Here is a 19413-nt window from a genome sequence, read left to right on the forward strand (position 1 = left end):
ATAAATTCTCTTTTGCCATGAAAAAAATCAGAGGACGACTTTCGGGATGCAGCGTCGTCGTCTCAAGGCGAAACCTGGGCAGGAGCATTTTTCCCTCGGGTGGACCGATTCCCGTAGAGGAACTTCCCTCCCGAAGGGGGGAAATCGAGGCGATCATCATCACCAACAACCCTCTCATCTTGGGGATGCCAATATTCACCAACATATTCATCAGCACCATCTCCTCTCAAAACCCTAGTTCATCTCTTGTGCTCAATCTCATACCGGAACTTCGGATTGGTACCTCGGGTGTGACTAGTAGTGTTGATTACATCTTGCAGTTGATGCTTTATGGTTTATTTGGTGGAAGATCATATGTTCAGATCCAATATGCTATTTAATACCTCTCTGATCATGAGCATGTTTATCACTTGTGAGTACTTACTTTTGTTATTGAGGCCACGGGAGAAGTCATGTTGCAAGTAGTCATGTGAAGTTGATATTCATTTTATATTTTGATGATGTGAATGTTGTGATTTCCTTAGTGGTGTGATGACGATATGATGAATACACTTCTCGCTCCTTGTTGGTTACCCCAAGTGCAAGGTGGAGATGTAGTCAGCAGCAAGTTTTCCCTTACACGGAGACTGTAAGGTTATCGAACCAGGAGGACTCCGAGGATCAACAAGTAGGTGTCCCCTGCCCTGGCGCAAGCAGAAGACGTGGACCTGCACACTGATACGTCCATTTTGCATCATGCTTTCATGTTGATATTTATCACTTTATGGGCTGTTATATTACTTTGTGGTACCATATTTATGCCTTTTCTCTCTTATTTTGCAAGGTTTAATTGAAGAGGGAGAATTCAGGCAGCTGGAATTCTGGACTAGAAAAGGAGCAAATCTGAGTCCTCTATTCTGCACAACTCCAAATGCCCTGAAAATTTACGTGGAATTTTTTGGGAATATATAAAAAATACTGGGCGAAAGAAGTACCAGAGGGGAGCTACCAGGGCGCCACAAGCCTGGTAGCCGCCACCCCCCTAGTGGCGGCTACACGGCTTGTAGGCTCCCTGACGGCCCACTGGCCCCCCTCTTTTGCTATATGAAGGGTTTCGTTCCAGAAAAAATCAAGAGGGAGCTTTTTCGTGGTTTCGCCGCCGCCACGAGGCGGAACTTGAGCAGATCCAATCTAGAGCTCCGGCAGGACGATCCTGCTCGGGAAACTTCCCTCTCAGAGGGGGAAATCGTCGCCATCTTCATCACCAACACTCCTCTCGTCAGAGGGGAGGCATCTTCATCAACATTTTCATCAGCACCATCTCCTCTCCAATCCCTAGTTCATCTCTTGTAACCAATCTCCGTCTCGCGACTCTGATTGGTACTTGTAAGGTTGCTAGTAGTGTTGATTACTCTTTGTAGTTGATGCTAGTTGGATTACTTGGTGGAAGAGTTTATGTTCAGATCCTTGATGCTATTCATTACACCTCTGATCATTTATGATTATGCTTTGTGAGTAGTTACTTTTGTTCCTGAGGACATGGGATAAGTCATGCTAATAATAGTCATGTGAATTTGGTATTCGTTCGGTATTTTGATATGTTGTATGTTGTCTTTTCCTCTAGTGGTGTTATGTGAACGTCGACTACATAACACTTCACCATATTTGGGCCTAGAGGAAGGCATTGGGGAGTAGTAAGTAGATGATGGGTTGCTGGAGTGACAGAAGCTTAAACCCCAGTCTATGTGTTGCTTCGTAAGGGGCTGATTTGGATCCACTAGTTTAATGCTATGGTTAGACGTTGTCTTAATTCTTCTTTCGTAGTTGTAGATGCTTGCGAGAGGGGTTAATAATAAGTGGGATGCTTGTCCAAGTAAGGGCAGTACCCAAGCGTCAGTCCACCCACATATCAAACTATCAAAGTAACGAACGCGAATCACATGAACATGACGAAACTAGCATGACAGAAGTTCCCGTGTGTCCTCGGGAGCGTTTTTCCTCCTATAAGACTTTGTTCAGGCTTGTCCCTTGCTACAAAAGGGTTTGGGCCACTTGCTGCACCATTGCTACTACTTGTTACTTGTTACTTTTCGCTTGCTACGTTTCACCTCACTACACCATCACTTGTTACCGCTACTTTCAGTGCTTGCAGTTATTACCTTGCTCAATACCGTTTATCAGAGCCTTCCGCTCCTCGTTGGGTTCGACACTCTTACTTATCTAAAGGACTACGATTGATCCCCTATACGTGTGGGTCATCAAGACTCTTTTCTGGCGCTGTTGCCGGGGAGTAAAGCGCCTTTGGTAAGTGGAAATTGCTAAGGAAACAATTATATACTATGCTGAAATTTATTGTCACTTATCACTATGGAAACTGTTCCTTTGAGGAGTTTGTTCGGGGTATCTTCACCACGAACGGAGGCACGAGGAGTTGTTCCTCAACCTGAGGTACCTACTGAAAATATCTTTTATGAAATTCCTTCGGGTATGCTTGAGAAACTGCTGGCTAATCCTTTTACAGGAGATGGATCTTCACATCCAGACTTGCATCTAATCTATGTAGATGAAGTATGTGGTTTATTTAAGCTTGCAGGTTTGCCCGAGGATGAGGTAAAGAAGAAAGTCTTTCCTTTATCTTTGAAGGACAAGGCGTTGACATGGTATAGGCTATGTGATGATACTGGATCATGGGACTACAATCGGTTGAAATTGGAATTTCATCAAAAGTTTTATCCTATGCATTTAGTACATCGTGATCGGAATTATATTTATAACTTTTGGCCTCGTGATAGGGAAAGCATAGCTCAAGCTTGGGGGAGGGTTATTTCGTTGCACTTTCCACCTCCAGATCTCACTTTGCAATCAATCTTGAAGGGATTGACAACCCCTTTATAGCGTTGGGTGCAAGCTCGTTTGTGTTTGCGCAGGTACTCTGGACACTTGGCTTGATTCTCCTACTCGATTGATACCTTGGCTCTCAAACTGAGGGAAATACTTACTGCTACTGTGCTGCATCACCCTTTCCTCTTCAAGGGAAAAACCAACGTAAGCTCAAGAGGTAGCAATGACCTACAGTGATTTTTTCTCTTTTTCTTTGATATATTGATCCGGTCATGTAGGCAAGGCAATTTTATCTTCTTCTTTTTTGAAGTTGAAGGAAATTTTATCTTAATATCGATGCATTAAAGCATCTACAACCATGCTCCTCAAACCCCTATAAACGTTCAATTGAACGACGTGGTAAGTGACATGCCACAAAAATGTGATCAAATCGGGCTCCTCAAACTGACCATATACGTCTATGTTGTCCGGCACCCCTAATGTCTAGCCCAAATCTGGGATGAATACGGCAAGGCTGGGCGCGTGTCCACCACGTCAGATCTAACAGACATGACCTTAGACAGGGATAGTGAAGTGCAGTCAGGTACTCAACGCCCTCTCACTTTCAAATCGTCGTCGCTAGGGATAGAGTCACTTGGGATGACGAAGCTACCATAATAACAAACCGCAACCTTTGGATAGATGCTGAACTGCCTTTCTTTAGGCATCTTGCCCAGGAGTAAAAGGGTTCACCGCCCTTCAACCAATGAAGTCACCGGTCGGTGAAGACTGGCCATCGATCGTCGAGGCCAAGCTTCAGTGAGCGGCATAGCTCCGCTTCAAACTCCAGTGAGGATGAGCTCGAACCCGATCGATGACATCCAACTCTCTATCTCTCCCCACCTTCACCAGCGCCACCACAACGGTTGTGCAAGGAAGAGGACAAGGAGGAGGGGATCCTTCGGAACAAGGGCCCAATGATACGTCAATTTTGCATCATGTTTTCTTACTGTCATTTATAGTGTTTTATGCATTTTGCCACTTGGTGGAGTAATTCTAATTCCGTTTCTCTCATAATATTCAAGGTTTACGTCAAGAGGGAGAATGACCGGAGATGGAATTCTGGACCTGAAAAAGGTACGTCAAAGATACCTATTCTGCACATCTCCAAATGGGCTGAAATTTTACGGAGATTTATTTTGGAATAAATAAAAAAATACTGGAGCAAAGAAGTGCTAGAGGAGGGCTACCAAGCGCCCACTAAACACGAGGGCGCACTAGCCCCCCTGGCGCGACCTGATGTCTAGTGGGCCCCTGGCCCACCTCTAGCAACCATCTTCTGGTATAAATTCTCTTTTGCCATGAAAAAAATCAGAGGACGACTTTCGGGATGCAGCGTCGTCGTCTCAAGGCGAAACCTGGGCAGGAGCATTTTTCCCTCGGGTGGACCGATTCCCGTAGAGGAACTTCCCTCCCGAAGGGGGGAAATCGAGGCGATCATCATCACCAACAACCCTCTCATCTTGGGGATGCCAATATTCACCAACATATTCATCAGCACCATCTCCTCTCAAAACCCTAGTTCATCTCTTGTGCTCAATCTCATACCGGAACTTCGGATTGGTACCTCGGGTGTGACTAGTAGTGTTGATTACATCTTGCAGTTGATGCTTTATGGTTTATTTGGTGGAAGATCATATGTTCAGATCCAATATGCTATTTAATACCTCTCTGATCATGAGCATGTTTATCACTTGTGAGTACTTACTTTTGTTATTGAGGCCACGGGAGAAGTCATGTTGCAAGTAGTCATGTGAAGTTGATATTCATTTTATATTTTGATGATGTGAATGTTGTGATTTCCTTAGTGGTGTGATGACGATATGATGAATACACTTCTCGCTCCTTGTTGGTTACCCCAAGTGCAAGGTGGAGATGTAGTCAGCAGCAAGTTTTCCCTTACACGGAGACTGTAAGGTTATCGAACCAGGAGGACTCCGAGGATCAACAAGTAGGTGTCCCCTGCCCTGGCGCAAGCAGAAGACGTGGACCTGCACACTGATACGTCCATTTTGCATCATGCTTTCATGTTGATATTTATCACTTTATGGGCTGTTATATTACTTTGTGGTACCATATTTATGCCTTTTCTCTCTTATTTTGCAAGGTTTAATTGAAGAGGGAGAATTCAGGCAGCTGGAATTCTGGACTAGAAAAGGAGCAAATCTGAGTCCTCTATTCTGCACAACTCCAAATGCCCTGAAAATTTACGTGGAATTTTTTGGGAATATATAAAAAATACTGGGCGAAAGAAGTACCAGAGGGGAGCTACCAGGGCGCCACAAGCCTGGTAGCCGCCACCCCCCTAGTGGCGGCTACACGGCTTGTAGGCTCCCTGACGGCCCACTGGCCCCCCTCTTTTGCTATATGAAGGGTTTCGTTCCAGAAAAAATCAAGAGGGAGCTTTTTCGTGGTTTCGCCGCCGCCACGAGGCGGAACTTGAGCAGATCCAATCTAGAGCTCCGGCAGGACGATCCTGCTCGGGAAACTTCCCTCTCAGAGGGGGAAATCGTCGCCATCTTCATCACCAACACTCCTCTCGTCAGAGGGGAGGCATCTTCATCAACATTTTCATCAGCACCATCTCCTCTCCAATCCCTAGTTCATCTCTTGTAACCAATCTCCGTCTCGCGACTCTGATTGGTACTTGTAAGGTTGCTAGTAGTGTTGATTACTCTTTGTAGTTGATGCTAGTTGGATTACTTGGTGGAAGAGTTTATGTTCAGATCCTTGATGCTATTCATTACACCTCTGATCATTTATGATTATGCTTTGTGAGTAGTTACTTTTGTTCCTGAGGACATGGGATAAGTCATGCTAATAATAGTCATGTGAATTTGGTATTCGTTCGGTATTTTGATATGTTGTATGTTGTCTTTTCCTCTAGTGGTGTTATGTGAACGTCGACTACATAACACTTCACCATATTTGGGCCTAGAGGAAGGCATTGGGGAGTAGTAAGTAGATGATGGGTTGCTGGAGTGACAGAAGCTTAAACCCCAGTCTATGTGTTGCTTCGTAAGGGGCTGATTTGGATCCACTAGTTTAATGCTATGGTTAGACGTTGTCTTAATTCTTCTTTCGTAGTTGTAGATGCTTGCGAGAGGGGTTAATAATAAGTGGGATGCTTGTCCAAGTAAGGGCAGTACCCAAGCGTCGGTCCACCCACATATCAAACTATCAAAGTAACGAACGCGAATCACATGAACATGACGAAACTAGCATGACAGAAGTTCCCGTGTGTCCTCGGGAGCGTTTTTCCTCCTATAAGACTTTGTTCAGGCTTGTCCCTTGCTACAAAAGGGATTGGGCCACTTGCTGCACCATTGCTACTACTTGTTACTTGTTACTTTTCGCTTGCTACGTTTCACCTCACTACACCATCACTTGTTACCGCTACTTTCAGTGCTTGCAGTTATTACCTTGCTCAATACCGTTTATCAGAGCCTTCCGCTCCTCGTTGGGTTCGACACTCTTACTTATCTAAAGGACTACGATTGATCCCCTATACGTGTGGGTCATCAAGACTCTTTTCTGGCGTTGTTGCCGGGGAGTAAAGCGCCTTTGGTAAGTGGAAATTGCTAAGGAAACAATTATATACTATGCTGAAATTTATTGTCACTTATCACTATGGAAACTGTTCCTTTGAGGAGTTTGTTCGGGGTATCTTCACCACGAACGGAGGCACGAGGAGTTGTTCCTCAACCTGAGGTACCTACTGAAAATATCTTTTATGAAATTCCTTCGGGTATGCTTGAGAAACTGCTGGCTAATCCTTTTACAGGAGATGGATCTTCACATCCAGACTTGCATCTAATCTATGTAGATGAAGTATGTGGTTTATTTAAGCTTGCAGGTTTGCCCGAGGATGAGGTAAAGAAGAAAGTCTTTCCTTTATCTTTGAAGGACAAGGCGTTGACATGGTATAGGCTATGTGATGATACTGGATCATGGGACTACAATCGGTTGAAATTGGAATTTCATCAAAAGTTTTATCCTATGCATTTAGTACATCGTGATCGGAATTATATTTATAACTTTTGGCCTCGTGATAGGGAAAGCATAGCTCAAGCTTGGGGTAGGGTTAAATCAATGCTATATTCATGCCCCAATCATGAGCTCTCGAGAGAAATTATCACTCAAAACTTTTATGCTCGGCTTTCTCATGAAGATCGTACCATGCTTAACACTTCTTGTACCGGTTCTTTTATGAAGAAGGATATTGACCACAAGTGGAATTTATTGGAAATAATCAAACGTAACTCTGAAGATTGGGAGCTGGAGGAAGGTAAGGAGTCAGGTATGAATTTCCAGTTTGATTGCGTTAAATCTTTTGTTGAGACAAACACTTCTAGATATTTTAGCGCTAAGTATGGACTTGACTCTGAGATAGTAGCTTCTCTATGTGAATCTTTTGCTGCTCATGTTGATCTTCCCAAAGAGAAGTGGTTTAAGTATCATCCTCCTGTAGAAAGCAACATAGTCAAAACCAATCTAGTTGAGGAGAAGGTCATTGCTTTTAGTGATCCTGTTGTTCCTTGTGCCTACACTGAGAAACCACCTTACCCTGCTAGGAAAAAGGATTATTCTAAAGCCCCAACAGTGATACGTAGGGGTTACATTAGACCACTTGCACCCCCTGAGGAGATTAGAGTTGAACCTAGTGTTGCTATTATCAAAGATCTCTTAGCTGAAGACATAGATGGGCATGTTATCAAATTCTGTGAGGACTCCGCTAGAATTGCTAAACCTCACGCGGAAGACAAATACGGACCCGTAGTTGGCCTGCCCGTTGTTTCTGTCAAGATAGGAGATCACTGTTACCATGGTTTATGTGATATGGGAGCTAGTGTTAGTGCAATACCCCGTTCCTTATATGATGAAATCAAATATGAGATTGCACCTGCTGGGTTAGAACCCATTGATGTCACTATTACGCTAGCTAATAGAGACACTATCTGCCCTGTGGTAATTGTGAGAGACGTAGAAGTCCTGTGTGGTAAGACGAAGTATCCTACTGATTTCCTCGTCCATGGTACTGCACAAGATAGCTTTTGTCCCATCATATTCGGTAGACCCTTTATCAACACTGTCAATGCTCACATTGATTGCATTAAGCAGACTGTCACTGTTAGTTTCAAGGGTGTGTCTCATGAATTTAACTTCTCCAAGTTTGGAAGACAACCCCATGAAAAAGAGTCGTCTGGTAGGGATGAAATCATTGCTCTTGCCACTATTGTCGTACCTCCTACGGATCCTTTAGAGCAATATCTGCTTGAGCATGAAAATGATATGCATATGGAGGAAAGAGACGAGATAGATAAAATTGTATTAGAACAATATCCTATTCTCAAGAATAATCTGCCTGTTGAACTGCTTGGGGATCCTCCCCCACCAAAGGGTGATCCTGTGTTCGAGCTTAAACAGTTGCCTGATACTCTTAAGTATGCCTATCTTGATGAGAAGGAGATCTATCCTGTTATTATTAGTGCTCTCCTCTCAGAGCACGAAGAGAAGAAGTTATTAAAAACTCTGAGGAAGCACCGTGCTGCTATTGGATATACTCTTGATGATCTTAAGGGTATTAGTCCCACTCTATGTCAGCACAAGATTAAAAACGATCCTGATTCTAAACCAGTTGCTGATCATCAAAGGAGATAAAATCCTAAGATGAAAGAGGTCGTTAGAAAAGAAATATTAAAGCTTTTGGAAGCAGGAATCATTTATCCTGTTGCTCATAGTGAATGGGTAAGTCCAGTACATTGCGTACCTAAGAAGGGACGTATCATCGTCGTTCCTAATGATAAGAATGAATTAATCCCACAAAGGATTATTACTGGCTATAGGATGGTGATAGACTTCCGGAAACTGAACAAGGCAACTAGGAAAGACCATTATCCTTTGTCGTTTATCGACCAAATGCTAGAAAGACTATCCAAACACACACACTTCTGCTTTCTAGACGGTTATTCAGGTTTCTCGCAAATACATGTTGCACAACCTGATCAGGAGAAAACCACTTTCACCTACCCCTTCGGTACCTTTGCTTATAGATGTATGCCTTTTGGCTTATGCAATGCACCTGCCACCTTTCAAAGATGTATGATGGCTATATTCTCTAACTTTTGTCAAAAGATTGTCGAGGTTTTCATGGATGACTTCTCCGTTTACAGGTCTTCCTCTGATGATTGCCTCAGCAACCTTGATCGACTCTTACAAAGATGCAAAGATACCAACCTCGTCTTGAATTGGGAGAAGTGCCACTTTATGGTTAACGAAGGCATCGTCTTAGGACACAAAATCTCTGAAAGAGGCATTGAAGTTGATAAGGCTAAGGTTGATGCAATTGAGAAAATGCCTTGCCCCACAGATATCAGAGGTATACGAAGTTTCCTAGGTCATGCTGGTTTCTATAGAAGGTTCATTAAAGACTTCTCTGAGATTTCTAGGCCTCTTACCAACCTCTTGCAGAAGGATGTTCCTTTTGTTTTTGATGAGGATGGTGAGGAAGCTTTCGAAATACTTAAGAAGGCTTTGATAACTGCACCTATTGTTCAACCACCTGACTGGAACTTGCCCTTTGAAATCATGTGTGATGCTAGTGATTATGTTGTTGGTGCTGTTCTAGGACAAAGAGTTGACAAGAAGTTGAATGTTATTCACTACGTTATTAGAACTCTAGATAGTGCCCAAAGAAACTATGCCACTACGGAAAAAGGGTTTTTAGCAGTCGTGTTTGCATGTGAAAAGTTCAGATCTTATATAGTTGACTCCAAAGTCACTATTCACTTTGATCATGCTGCTATTAAGTACCTTATGGAGAAGAAGGATGCTAAGCCTAGGCTAATCAGATGGGTTCTCTTGCTACAGGAATTTTATTTGCATGTTGTTGACCGAAAGGGTGTTGATAACCCTGTAGCAGATAACTTGTCCAGGCTAGAGAATGTCCTTGATGACCCACGACCTATTGATGAAAGCTTTCCTGATGAGCAATTAAATGTCATCCGCACTTCACATAGTGCACCGTGGTCTGCCGATTACGCAAACTATATCGTAGCCAAATACATACCACCCAGTTTCACCTATCAGCAAAAGAAGAAATTCTTCTTTGATTTGAGACACTACTTTTGGGATGATCCTCACCTTTATAAGGAAGGAGTAGATGGTGTTATTAGACGTTGTGTGCCTGAACATGAACAGGGACAGATCTTGCAGAAGTGTCATTCCAAAGCCTACGGAGGACACCATGCTGGAGATAGAACTGCTCATAAGGTATTGCAATCAGGTTTCTATTGGCCGACTCTCTTCAAGGATGCCCGTAAGTTTGTCTTGTCTTCTGACGGATGCCAACGAATAGGGAACATCAGTAAGCATCAGGAAATGCCTATGAACTATTCACTTGTCATTGAACCATTTGATGTCTGGGGCTTTGATTATATGGGACCCTTCCCGAGTTCCAATGGGTACACTCACATCTTAGTTGCTGTGGATTACATCACTAAGTGGGAGAAGCTATCCCCACTACAAATGATGATCACCATACCTCTATTAAGATGCTTAAAGAAGTCATTTTCCCAAAATTTGGAGTCCCTAGATATTTGATGACTGATGGCGGTTCACACTTCATTCATGGTGTTTTCCGCAAGATGCTCGCTAAGTATGATGTCAACCATAGAGTTGCATCTCCTTATCATCCTCAGTCTAGTGGTCAAGTGGAGTTGAGTAATAGGGAGATCAAATTGATCCTACAAAAGACTGTCAATAGATATCGAAAGAATTGGTCTAGCAAACTTGACGATGCACTATGGGCTTATAGGACTGCTTATAAGAATCCCATGGGCATGTCGCCGTATAAAATGGGTTACAGTAAGGCCTGTCATTTACCTCTTGAGCTTGAACGCAAAGCTTATTGGGCAATCAAAGAGCTCAACTTCGATTTCAAACTTGCCGGTGAGAAGCGGTTGTTTGATATGAGCTCATTAGATGAATGGAGGGCCCAGGCATATGAGAATGCCAAGTTGTTCAAGGAAAAGGTTAAGAGATGGCACGACAAAAGAATACAAAAACGAGAGTTCAATGTAGGTGATTATGTCCTGCTATACAATTCTCGCTTAAGATTCTTCGCAGGCAAGCTTCTCTCTAAATGGGAAGGTCCTTACGTTATCGAGGAAGTATATCGTTCCGGTGCCATCAAAATCAATAACACGGAAGGAAATTTTCCTAGAGTGGTAAATGGGCAAAGAATCAAGCATTATATCTCCGGTACTCCCATAAATGTTGAGACCAATATCATCAATATCATAACTCCAGAGGAGTACATAAGGGATGCTTATCAGCCTGTTTCAGACCCTGAAAATGAAGAGGTATCTGTTTCGGTAGGTAATTGGACTCTGAAACTTTTCCAATAGGAAATTTCCTCCATTTTGGAATTTTTGGAAAATTAGAAAAATAAAAAAGCAGTCCGGAGAGCGCACGAGGCGGCCACAAGCTTGGTAGCCCCACCTACCCCTCTGGTGGCGGCTAGAGGGCTTGTGGGCACCTCATGTGCCTCCCGGACTCCGTTTTCTTGCGGAGCACTCCTTCTGGTCCAGAAAAAAATCATTATATATACGCCCGAAGGTTTTGATCTCCGTATCACGCAGTTTTCCTCTCTTTTCGTTTCGAGCTTGTTGTCTGCCGCAGATTTAGAGCAAAGATGTCTCAGGAATCTGTTGGGGAGAATGATCTTCCCCAAGTTCATGAAGAAGTAGATGCTGATCTGAAAAGAGTAGAAGTCACGGAAGCCAGGGACAAAGCTAAGGAGAAAACCCAAGATAGGGAGGAAGTTCAACCTATGTTCAACATTGAAGGAGTAGATTTTCTCCGGCCCTTCCTCCACGTGATGTCTCCATCCTTGATTGAACTCTTGAGGTTTTGCGAAACAACTCGTGCTCGCAATATTTCCCTTTCTCGTGAAGTTGTTTTGCTGGAAAACCATGTCGCAGATCTCAAAGGTATAAATCAAAGATTGATAGCTCTCTTGGAATCAAAGGCAACAACACCACCACCATCACCACCAAAGGAAGACAACTAAGCATTGGTATGGGCAATCCCCTTGGCTTTTGCCAAGCTTTGGGGAGTTGCCCTGGTATCGTATCACCTTTATATCTTTTGCTTTTACCTTTGTTTTAGTTCTTTCTTTTTTAGTTTTTATTTCTTCTCTTAGAGGAATAAGTCTTTAGTGTTTAGTTTGAGTCTTTTATTTGTTTCTCCCCCGATGTATTCAAGCTTGTGAGCTATATAATAAAGAGTATCTTAGTCAAGGGCTTTGCTTTGTGTCGTGATCAAAAGTATGAAAAGAACGATAGCATGAAAGATCATGAGATGATCTTATGGAAAGTGATAGCTTCACTTATGACACGTATGGTGATTGAAACTTGTTGAGAATAAATCAACATAGACCTCAGTCATTGTTGCAATTAATAAGAAGTAATAAGGAAAGAGAGGTTCACATATAAATATATCATCTTAGACATTTTTTACAATTGTGAGCACTCACCAAACTATTACATGCTTAGGAGTAGATGTTGGACAAGGAAGGCAACATAATGAATTGTGTTTGCTTGGTTCCAAACAATGTTATATGATTAGAGATCCCTTAGCATGTGACGATTGCTTCCACCTCATATTAGCCAAAACTCCCGCACCAAGTAGAGATACTACTTGTGCATCCATAAACCTTCAACCCAGTTTTGCCATGAGAGTCCACCATACCTACCTATGGATTGAATAAGATCCTTGAAGTAAGTTGTCATCGGTGTAAGCAATAAAAATTTCTCTCTAATATATATGATCTATTAGTGTGTGGAAAATAAGCTTTGTACGAACGTGTGATGAGGAAGACATAAAAGCGACAGACTGCATAATAAAGTTCTTTATCACAGGAGGCGATATAAAGTGACGTTCCTGTGCACTAAGAAGACACGCATTCAAACCTCAAAAGCGCATGACAACCTCTGCTTCCCTCTGCGAAGGGCCTATCTTGTACCTTTACTTTTTTCCCTTGTAAGAGTCATGGTGATCTTCACCAATTCCCTATTTTTGCCTTTGTCTTGGCTACCGTCACATGCTTGGGAAAGATCTATATTCATCTATCAACTTGGAGTTGAGTACTTATGCTTTATTATTGTTGACTTTATCCTTGAGGTAAATAGTTAGGAGGCAAAACTATAAGCCCCTATCTTCCTGTGTGCCCAGCTGAAACTTTGCCACCATGAGTACTACGTGAGTTGTAACAATTGTGGAAAATAAAAGAGATAATTGAGTATGTGGGTTTGCCTTACAAGCTCTTATTTGACTCTTTCTGATGTTATGATAAATTGCAATTGCTTCAATGACTTTGGACTGTTGTTGGTTACTTCTCGGTAAGGTTTTTGCTTCATACTTTGCTTTGTGAAGGAATTGTTACTTTCCCATAAGAATATTTATGATGTATTGCTGTTCTACGTGTGAACATGATGCCCTCATGACCGTATTATGTTTTATCGACACCTTCGTCCCTAAACATGTGGACATGTTTATGGAACTTGGTTTTTGCTTGAGGACAAGCGAGGTCTAAGCTTGGGGGAGTTGATACGTCCATTTTGCATCATGCTTTCATGTTGATATTTATCGCTTTATGGGTTGTTATATTACTTTGTGGTACCATATTTATGTCTTTTCTCTTTTATTTTGCAAGGTTTAATTGAAGAGGGAGAATTCAGGCAGCTGGAATTCTGGACTGGAAAAGGAGCAAATCTGAGTCCTCTATTCTGCACAACCCCAAATACCCTGAAAATTTACGTGGAATTTTTTGGGAATATATAAAAAATACTGGGCGAAAGAAGTACCAGAGGGGAGCTACCAGGGCGCTACAAGCCTGGTAGCCGCCACCCCCTGGTGGCGGCTACTGGGCTTGTGGGTTCCCTAACGGCCCACTAGCCCCCCTCTTTTGCTATATGAAGGGTTTCATTCCAGAAAAAATCAAGAGGGAGCTTTTTCGTGGTTTCGCCGCCGCCACGAGGCGGAACTTGAGCAGATCCAATTTAGAGCGCCGGCAGGACGATCCTGCTAGGGAAACTTCCCTCCCGGAGGGGGAAATCGTCGCCATCGTCATCACCAACACTCCTCTCGTCGGAGGGGAGGCATCTTCATCAACATCTTCATCAGCACCATCTCCTCTCCAATCCCTAGTTCATCTCTTGTAACCAATCTCCGTCTCGTGACTCCGATTGGTACTTGTAAGGTTGCTAGTAGTGTTGAGTACTCTTTGTAGTTGATGCTAGTTGGATTACTTGGTGGAAGAGTTTATGTTCAGATCCTTGATGCTATTCATTACACCTATGATCATGATTATTATTATGCTTTGTGAGTAGTTACTTTTGTTCCTGAGGACATGGGATAAGTCATGCTAATAATAGTCATGTGAATTTGGTATTCGTTCGGTATTTTGATATGATGTATGTTGTCTTTTCCTCTAGTGGTGTTATGTGAACGTCGACTACATAACACTTCACCATATTTGGGCCTAGAGGAAGGCATTGGGGAGTAGTAAGTAGATGATGGGTTGCTGGAGTGACAAAAGCTTAAACCCCAGTCTATGCGTTGCTTCGTAAGGGGCTGATTTGGATCCACTAGTTTAATGCTATGGTTAGACGTTGTCTTAATTCTTCTTTCGTAGTTGCGGATGCTTGCGAGAGGGGTTAATAATAAGTGGGATGCTTGACCAAGTAAGGGCAGTACCCAAGCGTCGGTCCACCCATATATCAAACTATCAAAGTAACGAACGCGAATCACATGAGCATGACGAAACTAGCATGACAGAAGTTCCCGTGTGTCCTCGGGAGCGTTTTTCCTCCTATAAGACTTTGTTCAGGCTTGTCCCTTGCTACAAAAGGGATTGGGCCACTTGCTGCACCATTGCTACTACTTGTTACTTGTTACTTTTCGCTTGCTACGTTTCACCTCACTACAGCATCACTTGTTACCGCTACTTTCAGTGCTTGCAGTTATTACCTTGCTGAAAACCGTTTATTAGAGCCTTCCGCTCCTCGTTGGGTTCGACACTCTTACTTATCGAAAGGACGACGATTGATACCCTATACTTGTGGGTCATCACACACACACAAATAACTTTACTCCCAACGAGTACAGAGAGGTTGTCAATCTCTCCGGTCTTGTAGTTTGCAAAGGATCAAAACATAAGTGGGAATAGTGATTGTGATTGCAACGGAAAAGTAAATGAAAGCAGTAAATGATGGAGGTGTAAGCAATGGTGGTGATATGGACCGGAGTCACATGATGTTCACTAGTGATGTATCTCTCCCAAAAAACGATAAACAACTATGCGTGGGTAAACAAATTACAGTTGGGCAATTGACATAATTATAAACGCACCGGAATGCTAATTATGCTACTTGAAAGCTAGAGGCTCAATAGTAATGGGCAGTGCGCCGAGACAAGTAGACCGTTTATTCATGAGCATCTACTTACTAATCATCCACCTTGAGATATCTATCTAGAACATCTCGCTGGTATTAAGTTGCGAGCCCCACCCAAAGTGTAAACTGAAAGCAACGGACAACTACATTAACGAACTATGCGTAAGGTAAACAATCCTTGCTACCGTGGTCACAAACACCGTTGTTTTATCCCTAGTGGCAACAACACATCCCCTAGTCTCATGTTTCTGTCACTCAAGCTAGACATAAGGGGGCATGAACCCACAATCATGCATAACGCTCCCTCTTGGAGTTACAATCTACTACTCGGCCAAAGCAATACAAAGCAACGAGAACATGCATGAATCACTAAAGAACATAATATAAAAGGATAATCAAATATATAACTCATAACAATCTGAACATAATCTCATAATCCATAGGATCCCAACAAACCGAGCATAGCAATAGCAGGAAAATTACATAGATGCCTTGATCATGTAGGGCAGCTCACAAGGGCTAATCATGGAAGCACAAGATTGGAGAGAAGACATCACATAGCTACTGGTCATGGACTCATGGCCCAAGGAGGACTACTCACGGCACGTCCGAGAAGCGTCCATGGTGGTGGAGAAGCTCCCGGAGGTCTCGAGACGCTCCCGATCTCGGAAGGGCTGCGGGGGCGGAATGATGGAGAAATTCGCGATTCTAGATGTGATGGAAGGGTTTCCTCGCGGAGCAGTAAATATAGGCCAAAGGAGGGCGTCTGAGGAGGTGGGGCCCACCCAGGCGGCCTCTGGGTGCGGCCTGGCCCCCTATGGCCCATCTTCGGTGATCTGGAAGCTTCCGTTACGCTGATTTTTATATATTTTTCTCGGGATTTTTGGGGCTCCGAGAAATTGGGTAAAAGCCCGTGCAAAAAAGACATCAGCAGACAGAAACTGGCACAAGGTGCACTGAGTTAGTAGGTTAGTCCAAATATGTGTAAAAAGATATAAAAGTGTAGCAAAACATATAACGATGTCAACCAAAAGATCATGAAACAAGCATAAATTATAGATACGTGTGGGACGTATCATAGGAGCGGTAGTAATTTTTTACTACCGCTCCAAGAGCGGTACTACCGCCCTCGGGGCGGTAGTAGTTTTTACTACCTCTCCGTCGGACTTTTTGCGCATCCTTTCCCCCCTACAGTAGTAGGCACAATAGTATTTTCTTACTACCGTGGTTGGTGAGCTGCACAGCGGTAGCACCGCTCCCAGAGTGGTATTACCGCTTGACTATTGCTGTGGTGGGTGGGTAACGGTTGGTTTTTACCCCCCACTATATATAGGTGTCTTCTTCCTCTAGAAGCTCACCTCTTGCCTTCCCAAGCTCCATTGTTGCTCCATAAGCTTATTCTTGCCCGATCTCTCTTCCTAGCCAATCAAACTTGTTTATTTTCTAGGGATTGCCTGAGAGGGCCTTGATCTACACTTCCACCAAGAGATATTTGATTCCCCCCACTAATCCCTTGCGGATCTTGCTACTCTTGGGTGTTTGGGCATCCTAGACGGTTAAGGTCACCTCGGAGCCACATACCATTGTAGTGAAGCTTCGTGGTCTTGTTGGGAGACTTCAAGCTTTGTATGGAGATAGCCCCAAACTTGTTTGTAAAGGCCCGGTCACCGCCTTCAAGGGCACTAATAGTGGAATCACGTCATCTCGCATTGTGTGAGGGCGTGAGGAGAATACGGTGGCCCTAGCGGCTTTTTGGGGAGCATTGTGCCTCCACACCGCTCCAACGGAGACGTACTTCCTGTCAAGGGGACGGAACTTCGATAACACATCCTCATCTCCACCGGTTCCACTTGCGGTTATCTCCTACCTGTACCCTGCACTTATTATTGTTGTGATATATTCTTTGCTTGCACTTGTTATCCTTGTAGTTAGCATCATATAGGTTGCTCACCTAGTTGTTCACATAGAGAATTGTTTGTTGCTAACATTAATTTGTTAAGACAAGCTAAAAATTGGTAGTTGCCTATTCACCCCCTCTAGTCAACCATATCGATCCTTTCAGGCGTGGTGAGGCGAGTCGGTGGGGGCGGGCACGAGCTGCGCGGCGATGAAGCAAGCTCGCGGGGCCGGGCGCGAGCTACGCGTGAGCACGGAAAAGCGGGAGCATGTGGGGCATGGGCGGGCGACGAGGCGAGCTGCACGGTGGAGCGGTGGTGTAAAGGCGAGCTCACGGAGGCGGGGCGAGCTTCTCGCTCACCAGGTGTTTGAGAAAATGCTCACGCGAACATGCACTGAATGTGTGTGCCTCCCTTTGGGTGCATCGACCGATCCCAGAAAGTAGCATAAAACTACTACAGTTTGGGCTATGGTTCTAGAAAACTACCGGTTTTAATTTTCGCTGATAACTACCAAGTGAGGGGTCGGTTGTTTCAAAAAAATGACCAAGTGATTACAATTGATCACGATTATGACAGGTCGGGCTTGCACCTAATCGAACTGTCTGTTTGACCGTTAACTCACATGTGGGACCCACATGTTAGTGTTTCTTCATCATAATCTAATAATTTAAAAGAAGCAATCAGCCCCCTACACATATTTTATAGAGCAACTAGGTCCCTGCAAACTATTACAAAAGCAATCGGATTCGTGTAAACTTCTAGAAAATGCAATCGGGTCCCTACAAACATATTAAAAAGGCAATCGGGGTCCCTCCCGTGGCTGCCCCCGCAGTCGTGCTCGCCGGCCAGCAACTATCACGAGGGGCTCACCGCCAGCATCCATGGTGCCGTTGAGGAGCTCCCTCCCGCCGGCCTTCGTCGTCCAATGCGCGTGGCATGGCTAGAGGTGGTGGCGACCCGGTCAGCCTCTGCACGGAGGCGCGACTCGGTCCAGTTCCACCACATGGAGGTGGTGGCGGCGTGGCAGACCTTGGCTTGGAGGCACGACTCAACATGCATGGAGGCGGCGCATGGTGGCTTCTGACGACGACGATCTGGTGGCTTCCGACGGCGGCGCCCGAGTTGATGCGGCGCATGCGCCCTGACCGTGAGACCTAGTGGTTTCGAGCGGCAGCGACCTTGTGGCTATCGACAGCGGAGGACATAGGGAGGCTGAGGTGGGGGGTCGCCGACTTGGGAGAGGAGAGGGTCGCCGGCTCGGGAGGTTGTGCTCGAGAGAGAAAGAGTCCAGGAAAGGGAAGGGGAAGGAAAGAAGCAAGAAAAAGGAAGGAAGACATAGCTTAAGGGGCCCCACTTGTAAGTTAACAGTGAAACAATGGTCAAACAAACGGTTCATTTTTTTGCGGGGAAAACACTTGTATTACTCAGACCAACACGGGATTACAATCAGCAGTGGCTAGCTCAAGAATAGCAGGTGGCCCGGATTCAATCCAGGTCATTGTTCTACCTTCTATCCTATCAAAACTAGCAAGACTCCTACTAACTTTATTCTGATTACAGGTGGCATGAGTAACACAAGTTTCACGAAATGACAAATTCAGCTTAATCTCTCTAACTAGAGGCGCATAAGCAGATGTGTCACACTCCAAGCTCTTGATCATCTTGTAGGCCGAATAAGAATCAGTTTCCACAAGCAAGGGTCGATTCACTCTGTGCAGGGCAGATGATAATCCTTCCATTATTGCATGTAGTTCAGCTTCCAACTCATCTCTGCACACACCAAGGCTTTTCGTGGCTGAGAACACAATGCTCCCTTCATGGTTCCTTAGTATCATACCCGAACCAGCAGGATTTGAAGAAAAGGAACCAGCAGTATTGAGTTTGCACCAGCCATCGGGCGGTTTTGTCCATGGGATCAGTGAATTTGCAGGAGCATGCGATAACAGGCCAGGTGGAATACCAAACTGATTAGTGACTGGCGTGGGGGCAAGCAGATTAGACATAGAATCATAGTAGCCGAGCAAAAAGGTTTTAGAGGCTTCCACCGGCGGGGGCTGTTTGTCATGCACAATCTCATTTCCGATGAACCATATCCTCCAGATTAGCATTAACACCTTACATCTTTGGCTAGGAGTCAGGTGGTTCACTAGTTGAAAAAGCCACTCTTTCCCAACACTCTGAACAGATCGTACCTTAGG

Source organism: Hordeum vulgare, chromosome 5H (assembly GCF_904849725.1).
Source record: "Hordeum vulgare subsp. vulgare chromosome 5H, MorexV3_pseudomolecules_assembly, whole genome shotgun sequence".
NCBI lineage: Eukaryota > Viridiplantae > Streptophyta > Magnoliopsida > Poales > Poaceae > Hordeum > Hordeum vulgare.